This window comes from Protopterus annectens, chromosome 5.part0 (genome assembly GCF_019279795.1).
Source record: "Protopterus annectens isolate FY-2018-M chromosome 5.part0, PAN1.0, whole genome shotgun sequence".
NCBI classification, from domain to species: Eukaryota; Metazoa; Chordata; order Ceratodontiformes; family Protopteridae; genus Protopterus; species Protopterus annectens.
In genome coordinates, this window is record NC_056735.1 from 1,388,046,870 (window position 1) to 1,388,059,359 (window position 12,490).

Below are 12,490 nucleotides of genomic sequence, written 5' to 3' on the forward strand. Positions count from 1 at the left end.
AACAAAACTGGATTTTTGCGAATGTCATTCATGGTTGTTTTCAATGAGTTCAAATATGAGTCATAATTAGTATTGCAAAAAGTATTGCCATTACTATTCTTAATGTAACATCGGTAAGATATGGTTATATTACAATTGCTCCAGCCCACCTGGAGGGTATCATTTTTATAAAAACATAGAATTCCTTTTTGTGTGACAGGTAAAAATAAAGCTATTTTGTCCTGTGATCTCACAGTTCCTGTATCAAAGAGTAAATTCTCCCAAGTCTCATTTATCCCTAAAGGGACAGCGGACATTATCAGTCCTCCATATGCTGTTGGTATAGCTGTACAAACCCAGCAATTTGAAATGTTCATAGTCTCTGCATATACACGTTTCATGGCTAGGTATGTGTTAAAATTTGGATGCCAGTCTATAGATGTTTCATCACGCCTTCCCACTTTCACTTGTGTGGTTGTGTGTAGAATAAACCACAACAAGAGGAAAATTGTCACAATTACAGTCAATAAATGTATACTCAACAAAATGATTATGCAACATCTCTGGGGCTGATCTAGATTTCTATTCACTTTGTTTTTGGCCATCTCGGTCTGGTTGTGTATCAGTCACAAAGTTTTTATCAAGTTGAAAGTTCTTTACCAGTTTGCAGTGTGTCAAATGAAACCAAGACGTCCTCTCGGCCACTCTGACTGCAGTAGGCGTTGCCAACAGAACCTGGTACGGTCCTTCCCACTTTGGACTCACCCAATTCTTCCTTTTCGTCACTTTCAGCCAAACGTACGTCCCCGGGGCCAAGACTGCTTCCACCGGTCTGGTCTGTTCCTTATCTGAAAAAGAGTTAAACTGCAAAACAGATTTATTTGTTAACAGTTTCCTCATATAACTAGCTAATGAACTGTCAGCCTCTTGCTCTGCAGGCATGAGAGCTTTCCACTGAGGCACATAATATGCTCTCCCAAAAACCATTTCAAAGGGAGTCAAACCCTTTACATTTGGAACTGTTCTCATACTCAGCAGTGCTAAAGGCAGACAGTGTATCCAATTCTTTTGGGTCTTTTCAACTAGCTTCCTAAGCTTACTTTTGAGGGTACTATTGTACCTTTCCACCAGTTCTGCTGACTGTGGGTGGTAAGCACAATGGTTCTTTAAGGAGATACCAAAAAATCTCCCAAGTTGGTGGATTGTCTGGTTTACGAAATGTGTGCCGTTGTCACTATAAATCCTTTCCGGAATGCCAAATCTAGGGATTACTTCTTTTATCAGGGCTTTCACCACTGTTGCTGCATCCGGGTTTTTGTTTGGAAAAGCTTCTACCCATTTGGAAAACATGTCTACAATAACTAAACAAAACTTTTTCCCTTCACATTTATTCAATTCTATGAAATCCATACAAATAGTATGGAACGGATACGGTGGTATAGGAAAACTTTCTTGCTTGGTTTTAAATGCCCCTTGTGCATGATGCTTGTTACAAGTATGACAAGCTGCACAAAATTTTTTTGTGTAGTTTGTGTATCCATATGTTTGGAATATTCGATTTACTAACTGTACCATCCCCCCTGTTGAGACATGGCACTGCCCATGGCTCAACAAAGCTGCATATCTAAATAAATTAGACGGCAATATCGGTTTTCTTTCTTTGGAAATGTACAGTCCATTCTCAAGAATTGCACCTCGTTTTTCCCATTTTTGTTTTTCTACTTTTGTAGTAAGCGTCTGCATTGTTTTTAACATGTCTAAATCTAAAATATCAGAGGGTTGTAATTCCTCATTTAAAAGTAAAGTTTCTGAGTCTGATGCTGCTTGCTTTGCAGCTGCATCAGCTCGTGCATTGCCTTTCAAAATCTTATCCCGTTGTTTTATATGAGCTACACATTTACAAATAGCTACTTTGGTAGGTAACTGAATAGATTCTAATAACTCCAAAATAAATTGCGCATGATTAATAGGTTTCCCACTAGATGTTATCATTCCTCTATTTTTCCATTGTTGTGCAAATACATGTACTGTAGAAAAAGCATACTGACTGTCAGTATATATGTTTACACACTTGTTTTTTGCTAAAGTACATGCCCTCATCAAGCCTATCAATTCTGCTGCTTGTGCAGATAAGTTATGTGGTAAGGATTGGGTTTCTAGAATTTCATTGTCCGTAACTACTGCATACCCTACCAGATTCTTCCCTGTAGGACCCCTTCTGCATGAGCCGTCCACGTAATATGTCACCTCGGCATTATCCAAGGGCATATCTGTGAGATCTTGTCTAGGTAAAGCTAACTGTTCAATTTCCTGCAGGCAGCTGTGTGGTGTGCCATCCGCAGGAGTTGGAAGTAATGTTGATGGATTTAATGTCGTACATCGTTCAATTGTCATATGAGGTTGGCTCAGCAGTATAGTCATACATGAAAGACGTCTAGCAGGAGAAAGGTATGCCACTTTTTCTTGCAGTAAAATTATTGCAACTGCATGAGGCACTCTCAATGTGTGAGGGTGGAATAACACCACTGAGGCTGAAGCCTGTATTGCCATTGCGGCTGCAACTACTGCTTGTAGACAATGAGGCAAAGATTGCGCCACTGGGTCTAACTGTGATGAATAGTAGGCTATGGGGCGTTGCTTGTCCCCATGTTGTTGCGTCAATACTGACGTCATATATCCTTGTTTGCAATCTACGGTCTGAAAAAAACGTTTGTGATAATTTGGAAGTCCTAAAAGTAATGAAGAAGCTATAAACTGCTTCAACCTGCAGAAAGCTGTTTCTGCTTGGGTTGTCCATTGTAAAATATCTTGTGCTGCCATTGGTGTCTTGTATATCAAGTCAGTCAGTGGAGCAGATTCCAAAGCATAATTTGGTATCCAGCTCAGGCAGAAATTAGTTGTACCCAAGAAAGACATCATTTCCTTCTTGGTTGCTGGTTTAGGTGCTTGCAAAATTGCTGTTTTTCTTTCCTCATCTAGTATTCTACCTTCATTGGATATTACATATCCCAAGTATCTAACTTGTTTTCTCCAAAGTTGTAACTTACTTTTGTTTACATTGTGTCCTTGTGTTGCTAAAAATTTCAATAACGCCACAGTATCTTCCCTGCATTGTTGCTGGGTGGGGGCTGCTAGCAAGATGTCATCTACATAAAGTAGAATTTGACTACCTCCCGGTGGGGTAAACCCTGCCAGGTTGCTAGCCATTTCTTGTGCAAATATTGTTGGACTCTCACAATATCCCTGTGGTAGTCGAGTATATGTATACATTTTACCCTGAAATGTAAATGCAAACCAATATTGACTATCAGGATGTATAGGTATTGAGAAGAAAGCATTGCTGATATCTACCACAGAGAAATACTTCTGTTGTGGTTTTAGATCATTTAACAAAGTATGTGGGTCTGGCACCGTAGGTGCTCTAGGTATTACTGCATTATTTACAGCTTGTAAATCTTGTACCATCCGCCATTCCCCATTCACTTTTTTAACAGGAAATAGGGGTGTATTACATGGTGTATCAGGAGATTCTACCAGTACTCCCTCTTTGAGTAATGCTGCTATTATAGGCTTAATTCCTATTTCTGCATCCTTTCTCAAAGGGTATTGTCTTTTCTGTGGTCTAAAAGCTGACTTTGGGGTAATTGTAACTGGTCCTGCTGTTCGAATAAGTCCTACATCTGACTTGCCTGTTGACCAAAGAGTTGTTGGAATTTCACATAAGGCCTTTTCTTCTTCTTCTAATAAAAATGCTAATCATCTGTCCTCGCTAGATTGCAAGTGTACAGCTGGATGTGTCTGTGTCAACCAATTCAGTTTTTGTTTCTGTATCCCTTGTTCTGACAGTTCTAAATCAGTCTGTTTCTCCCATCTTGTTACTTTTTCTCCTAAGTCTGTCCAGTTTACACTTTTATTTTTCGTCAAGCTGACATGTGGTAATCGATTTGATCTATATAATGCAAGGAATTCTTGAGGTAATGAACAGCTGACTACACTGTTCCCCTCAGTATCCCAGTACAAAGTACGCAATACTAGTCTAGTTGCACGATTTCTGAATAATTCTTGCTCATATTCTCTATCAGGTCCTGGTATAGTACAGTAGTATAGAGTACAGTGTAACAAATGCTGTTGATCAGTGTCGAGGGAGGGGGCTTTACTGATGGCTATGTTCATCAGTTCCTCGGTTACTGCCCCTGGACCAGTCGAGACTAGGTCCTGGCTGTACCAGTAGAAAGTTTCACCCTCCGATCGCACTACAAAGGTATCCATTTGTCTCTGTGCCTCCATACCTTGTACAGTTGGAACTACTGCTATGCCAAATATCTGCATAAGGTCCCTGCCCAATAGGTTTACTGGACACTTTGCAGAAACAACAATTTTACTTCTCTGGGTCATACCTGAAACAGGGTCAGTTATTGCTATATCATGGGAAAGTGGTTCCCTGTATAACTGTCCATTTGCGGCTTTTACTAGTATATAATCAGGTGATTCAGAATGTTCTGGTAACTTGGAGGGGTGTATCAAAGTCCGTGACGCTCCTGAGTCACACAGGAATTTGACTTCCCTTCCCTCCACCAGAAGTGTAACTTCCGGTTTTGTATCTGCTAAGTAGAGCTCTAAGCTCAATAATGCTAAGTCCAAAATTTCACTTTCTTCATCCTCCATATCTACTTGCACTTCCTCTACTCCTTCTATCACATTTACATCTGTTTTCTGTTTATTAACTTTTCTTGATGATTTCTGACTTTCACATGATGTATCTTCACTATCATATAGTCAGTCCTCATCTCCCTTATCTTCTGAAATTACCTTTTTGTTTTGCTTACAATCCCTTGCTAGATGTCCCTTTTTCCCGCACTTGAAGCACTCACCTCTCTTTTTCCTCTCTTCAAAATCTTCTGATCGTTTATCAGACTGTTTGTTTCCCTGGGCATTCTTCTTGCCCTTTTTACCTGACTGCAATATAAAATACTTCAGCTCAGTCTTCAGCAGTGAAGACTTGCGCCTTCTTTTTCTTTTTACTATTAAAATGTCTTTCAGCATGTCTAGTGTATTCAAGTAAGGCTTGTAACCTCCCTGTTCGATGGTCTATCATATGCTTTGTAATGAAGCTACTAATAGGTGCAATGCAACCTTTCAAAAATGCATTTTTTAATTGTTGTTCATACGGGGAATCATTCGTTTGGTTCTCAGGAACCGACATACCGCTATGATTATTAAAACATTCTAGTAATCTAGCATAATACCCATCTATTGTCTCATTTTCCTGTTGTATGCATTGATTAATGCAAGTCCAGTCTGCTCTAGGTTTCCATTTCTCAGAGATTCGGTCTGTCAGACCTTTCACTCTGTTGTCTAACTCTGCGTCACTATGTGGGAGGGGTTTAAGCTCTGCATTACGAGGATTCCAAGTGCCACAAATCATGTGCCAATCTGGACCTATAATTTGTCTTACTACTTTTTCTACTTCTTCCCCATTCAAGTGGTAACTCAATCTCAAGCCTTGTAAATCTTCTAAAAATTTCGTAAAATTAACTTTCGGATGGGGAATTCCCTCAGTAGCCTTCCGGATATCCTCGTGTCCATGGCCTGTATACTAAGAGTGTTGGGTCCTGCCCTTCCTGTCCTGCCTGAGGATTTGGAACTTCTATAAGTGGGCATATTTCTTCTTCACTCTCATCCTGTAGGTTTCTCTGTATTTGATATGATTCTGTGTCCCTATGTGTTTTACGTGTTCAGGACCTAGTTTCAATAGGATCTCCAACAAATGGTTGTGGTCTTGCTGAAACTTCAGGATAACGCGGAGGCGGACCAGCCTGTCCACTCGCTTCATATCCTGAAAAGGATAAGGGAGGGGGCAAGGGAGGAGGAGGAGGGGGAGCTGTCTCTTTTACCAAGTTATTATCCTCTTTGTCTAAGAATAATGTTTTTGAATTTTTCTGCTTCTGCTCTCTACGATTTGCTTCCTCAATCCACCTATGTGCCTGAGGAATGCCTAATTGGCGTTGCTTTTTTGCCTGACCTCCCGCATCAGATTTAAGCTGTTTAAGGAGTTTAGTGAAGTTTTATCTAGTTTACCATCAAATTCATATTTACTAACCCATTTCATATAATACCTAACGTTATCAGAACGTTGTAATTGCATGTATTTTGCGTCTTCGGTTAGGGGCGGATCTCGCAATGTTTTAGTGCACTGATTTCCTATGGCAAAGAAAATGTTACGTAACCCTTTTTATCACGGGATATCAAGTTCTCAGTTCCTGTTCACAGTTTATCTAGAATAACTGCCTACCTTATTCTGTTACCCTGATCTATGACCAAATATACAGTACTTCCTTTTGAACCTGATCTGCAAAACAAATCTTGACAATAATATACTGTAACCTAGTCCCTGATCTAAAACAGAAAAAAGGCAAATTCTTCCTACCTGAGCCTCCGGTATTGAACTGTCTAATGTCCACTCTTCGGCCACAGATCAGAAAGTGGCCAGCCTCTTTAAACGGCAATTCAGTCGGAGGTCTTTTCACCCAAGAAGAACCATTTCGGTAACTTCTCCTGCGCAGTATTCGACCACCTGTAGACTCTGATCTGCAGCTGTCCGAGGGAATTTTCCAGCTCAGAAGGACGAAACTGTTAAATAAAATCAAGAATTCAATACACAGGAGGTTCAGATTCAAAAGTTTACTAGTGTACACCAGGAGGCAAAAAACGTACAAGTACAGAATTTTGTCTGACATGAAACAGGAAGCACACAATTTTATATAGGTTTAACATTTAAGCTATGCCCACCTTACTGACGTGATATGTCACAGGGCATTTACATCACTTTAGCTTACAGTCTTCTATTCATAAAGCTGTTGATGCTGTATATTTAAAAAAAACTTTTCCTCTAGATACAATACGGCCTTGCTATCCAGCTGGTCAGACATAATGTCTTTCTGTAAAGTTACTTCTTCAAGGTTTCATATCAGTTCGAATACAATAGCAGATTCAGTCTTTTAATAATCTTCTTTGTTCTCTGTTACACTTTCCTACCAGCTGCGTGCTTATCTAAGTAACACATATACAAGGCCAAATCATTCCAGCAGGAAGGAGCAGAATATTTCATTATTTCACACATTTAATTTCCTGACCCAGCAGATAATCACTTGTGAAAAGCATAAACATTAACACTTGCTAAGCTAGCATCTGCCAGGGTCGAAGGTCAGTTTTGCTTCAAGCCACACTGCAGTTTCAAAACTACTTACATTTACACATGAATTAATCCTTACTATTATATGATTAATAGAATAAAATGCATTATATACTACTTTGCTTTTAAACTAGCATTTCTCATATATTCAAATACACATTTTTCTAACAAGTACCCTGCTGATTACACTTGCAGTAAATTTAATTATACTTTGAAATTACATCTGGGAGCACCATGTAATGAAAATTTCAATCTACAGTGTGGATAACTGGCATTTTGCTCACTTCTGTTACACTAAGGCTGCTTGGTTTTACCTTACTGCAGTACAGGGGTTAAACTCAGGTAATCCATATTTTTTCATTCTTGCTGCTTTATCAGCATTCTTCCTGAAGTTCATGTATGACTAGAGTGCTAGAATGATAAAATATGGATAGTTTACAATCAGATGTGCAGTGCTACCTGCACCAAATTTGGTAATGCCAACTTCACTGCATCGAAACATACAATGCCAGAACTCCTGTTACTTGGCAACCCTTCAGGACCCATGTTATTTGGGTCTGGAGAAGTAGGGACTTTTGGAATTCAGTGTTTTATGATGTTTTGGGTTTCCTGCTTTTCATGTTTCGATGTAGTGAAGTCAACGTTACAAGATTCTGCGCAGGTAATGTTGCACTTTTGATAATAAACCTATATGGATATTTATTCCAGTCTAGGATATAACTGTAAAAACATACGCTGCCATCTTTTGCCATGAAGTGTATGATTCAACTTTTTTCTCTGATTTAAAACTGGGGAATCTGTAAGTCAGTAACACTTCAAATATCTAATATTTTACTTGCATGTCTTCTAAGCACTTCAACATATAAAACTTTTGTTAAGCGTGAGTGTGTGCAAGGGCAGATAAAAGTTTTGCGGTAAGAAATGTGAAGTACGCTGAAAGGCAGCACTTGTATCTGTGTGCTTATTCAACAAAATAATTGTTTAGGAAGTGAACAGTCTCAAAAGCAAACAAATAATATGCAGTTGTAGGACCTGCTATTTGACAAAATGCACACATTTAAAAAATACTGAAATTTTCAGTTTAAATCTGACCAGCTGAAAAGGAAAACTATTCCCATTTCTATACAGGTGCATATTAAGCATGGTTTATAAGTGAAAGTGATACATAACTCTGGTTTACCTTCTAAAAGCAGCACCATACATTGATGTGGCAGTTAAGGCTGACAGTTGCTAGACATCAGGTATCGTGTAGTTACCTGAGAGATTTACAGAGCTGCCTTTGGACTAAACACCTTAAGAACGTGCAGCTTGAATTTTAATTCACTGGATTATAATGTAAAAGGGTGCAGGTCCCTGTCATTAACTCAGTACATTTTAAAAGCTGCAGGAAAGATAGAACATTTTGTTAAATGCAAGTTTACAGAAGAATTACCAAGCAAAGCTGTACTGCAAACATATCATAAGATAAAGGAATTGATTTGTTTCCAGAACTATAAGGGCAAAGTTGGTAAAACATATTGCAAAAATGGAAAGATTGTATATGTTCAAGTACTGTCAAGCTATCCTGGAAGTGAATGGTTTAGGGAAATGCAGTCCTAATCCAGTAAAACATAACCTAACTGAATAAGGCACCCATACTGTGTAAGCTGTAGTAAGAAAAGGATGAGCAGATCAATAAAGGACTGAAGTAAATTCCAATGAGCCAATATAAGTAACCACAAATTGTGATATCTTTGAAATCTGTTTTGAGGCATAAACCTGCCTTGTAAAATAGTGACCAGTGGTAAAACAGAAACACTAAAAAAAAAAACACGAATAGAGAGAAGTAAATGTGTGCAGTTTGGCTTACTGTGATGTTTCTGCTGTGGCAGATAACTGAAGATGTGAGAATATGAAGGGACGGAAACAGATGTTGCATAGGGAAGTATAACTATGGCTTACAGTGCTGCTTCTGCTGTGGCAGATAACTGAAGATGTGAGAATATGAAGGGAGGGAAACAGGTGTTGGATAGGGAAGTATAACTACAGTATGGGGGTTATGGAGTGATTAAAGAGTAGATATGAAGCTCTTAAAAGTTACTAGTTTCTAAGATAACAGAGAGGACCATAAGGCCTTTCAGAGTGCTAAGCATTGTGACAGGCTGCTCTGTATGAGAGAGCTGTAATGGAGATAGCTTAGGCCAACAGGTTTAAGTTTTGTCATGCAGAATAGTGAACTAGGTTTAGATTACAGAGAAATATCTTAAAAGGCTGAAGTAGCTTACAAATCTAAGAGTATGGCCAGGCAAAAACAGTGGTTGAGATGTAATTTAAAAATGTGGTCTTACTCAGTGTTTTCCTTTGAAGTGATGAGTAGCTAGCCCATATATTCAAATATGTATCTGCGCTGCTCTGTGTGTGTAGAAAGGGGAACCTACCAGGCCTGTTAAGGAGAGTCTGAAGATATGAGATATTTTAGGAGGAAGAGCCCATCTCAATGTGCAGTGTAAACACATCGTTCCCCCTGTTCTGATAGATTGTGAGACTAAAGAACTCTGCAGACACTGCAGGCTGCGTTGGTCTGCTTTCCCAGCTGTGCAGAAAGTCAAGGTGACATGAAAATGAGGGAGGGGATCAGACCAGATCCCAAGATAACAGGAAGAGATGACATTATAGTGTATGTAGAGCTGAATGTAAGGATTCCAGCTATGGAGAAAGCCAAGGTGGCATGAGAATGACGGAGGGGATCAGACCAGATCCCAAGATAATGGGAAGCTATGACATTGTAGTATATGTAGAGCTTAATATAAGGATCTCAGCTGTGCAGAAAGCTAAGGTGGCTTGAGAATGAGGGAAGGGATCAGACCAGATCCCAAGATAATGGGAAGAGATGACATTGTAGTGTATGTAGAGATTAATATAAGGATCCCAGCTGTGCAGAAAGCTAAGGTGGCTTGAGAATGAGGGAAGGGATCAGACCAGATCCCAAGATAATGGGAAGAGATGACATTGTAGTGTATGTAGAGATTAATATAAGGATCCCAGCTGTGCAGAAAGCTAAGGTGGCTTGAGAATGAGGGAAGGGATCAGACCAGATCCCAAGATAATGGGAAGAGATGACATTATAGTGTATGTAGAGCTGAATGTAAGGATCCCAGCTATGGAGAAAGCCAAGGTGGCATGAGAATGAGGGAAGGGATCAGACCAGATCCCAAGATAATGGGAAGCTATGACATTGTAGTATATGTAGAGCTTAATATAAGGATCCCAGCTGTGCAGAAAGCTAAGGTGGCTTGAGAATGAGGGAAGGGATCAGACCAGATCCCAAGATAATGGGAAGAGATGACATTGTAGTATATGTAGAGATTAATATAAGGATCCCAGCTGTGCAGAAAGCTAAGGTGGCTTGAGAATGAGGGAAGGGATCAGACCAGATCCCAAGATAATGGGAAGAGATGACATTGTAGTGTATGTAGAGATTAATATAAGGATCCCAGCTGTGCAGAAAGCTAAGGTGGCTTGAGAATGAGGGAAGGGATCAGACCAGATCCCAAGATAATGGGAAGAGATGACATTATAGTGTATGTAGAGCTGAATGTAAGGATCCCAGCTATGGAGAAAGCCAAGGTGGCATGAGAATAAGGGAAGGGATCAGACCAGATCCCAGGATAATGGGAAGCTATGACATTGTAGTATATGTAGAGCTTAATATAATGATCTTCAGCTGTGCAGAAAGCTAAGGTGGCTTGAGAATGAGGGAAGGGATCAGACCAGATCCCAAGATAATGGGAAGAGATGACATTGTAGTGTATGTAGAGCTTAATATAAGGATTCCAGCTGTGCAGAAAGCTAAGGTGGCTTGAGAATGAGGGAAGGTATCAGACCAGATCCCAAGATAATGGGAAGCTATGACATTGTAGTATATGTAGAGCTTAATATAAGGATCCCAGCTGTGCAGAAAGCTAAGGTGGCTTGAGAATGAGGGAAGGGATCAGACCAGATCCCAAGATAATGGGAAGAGATGACATTGTAGTATATGTAGAGCTTAATATAAGGATCCCAGCTGTGCAGAAAGCTAAGGTGGCTTGAGAATGAGGGGAAGGGATCAGACCAGATCCCAAGATAATGGGAAGAGATGACATTGTAGTGTATGTAGAGCTGAATGTAAGGATATGTCTGTGGGGAATAACTTAGCAAAGCCTAAGACTTGTGCTAGTAGATGGGGCAAATAGACTTAGAACAAAGATAGGTAAAGAGTTCATAAATGGCAAATGGTTCGCTCTGTGAGTCAGTGAAGTATTCACCTGCAGAAAAGAAAGTACCAAGATATTAATGATTGTGGATTGCAGAGTGTGTTCCTATTTTCCTTTCATTCTTGGATGTTTTTAAATAATGAGGTCTGAGGTTTCTATTTTTTTCTGGTGGGGGGGGGGGGTGTTAGTGTTTTTTCCAACTGATTATTAAATATGTGTATTATTGGAACTGAGGGCTAGATATAGCATTGTGTTTACTTCAGACTTAGTCCCGGAGTTTCATTTAGTATTTTTAATGCTATGAACAAAACATTCTGAGTGCCACAAACCCTTAGTGGTGTAAAGCAAAGTATGAGTCATGTAACAAAATACGCTGTAAATGTGCATTTGTTTAGTTACAAGGGTCTACTCCATGAGGGAAAGACAAAGGAGCGTAGAAGAATGGTTTTGTTATAAGGTTCTGTGAGCGCCAATTCAGGTTAGCAGTTTACTTCTCTTGTTGGTTACTGTAATTGGAAAACAGCGTTGTTCACTTAGTGAGGGAGAAGAGAGACATTGTACTATCAGGTTTCTTAGTCATGTTTGCTGTTGATAGGATTGGGTCTTGTGAGCATGAAATTATGTTATTCTGGTTAAATATTATAAGGAAATAGTATAGGGGGAGTTTTGGAGAGCCTCTGAATGTTATTAACATTAACAGAGATGACTGGGTTGTACTCGCTTATGTGGGGGATCTTAGAAACTAGGAGTTTCTAGATGGAAAGAGATCGGATATATATGAAAGCAAAGTGAATTGTTTTATGGTTCTGATATACATCTTCATTTGTAGCCCATGTAGGATATATGACAGAAGGACTGTGAGATTTTGAAACAAAACCACATTTAAAAATTTCTGCAAATAGCAAAGCAAGGACCTCCTGAAGAACTGTCCCCAAGCCTACCATTCCTAAAATCATTAAACAGAGGTACTGGTGAGGCTGGCACTGTAGAGTCTAGCTGGCTTCCAGATATAAAATACTCAAGCAGTGTTGAGCTAGGAGAAAACTGAAAGCACTTGCAAACTGCATTTGAAATGTATTAAAATATG

General features: G+C 39.5%; 1 protein-coding gene across 1 annotated transcript in view; it reads left to right on the forward strand.

Moving 5' to 3' along the window:
• Nucleotides 1-12,490, forward strand: part of ME3 (malic enzyme 3) — a 1,533,849-nt gene that overhangs the window by 1,362,219 nt on the left and 159,140 nt on the right. The window lies entirely within an intron of this gene.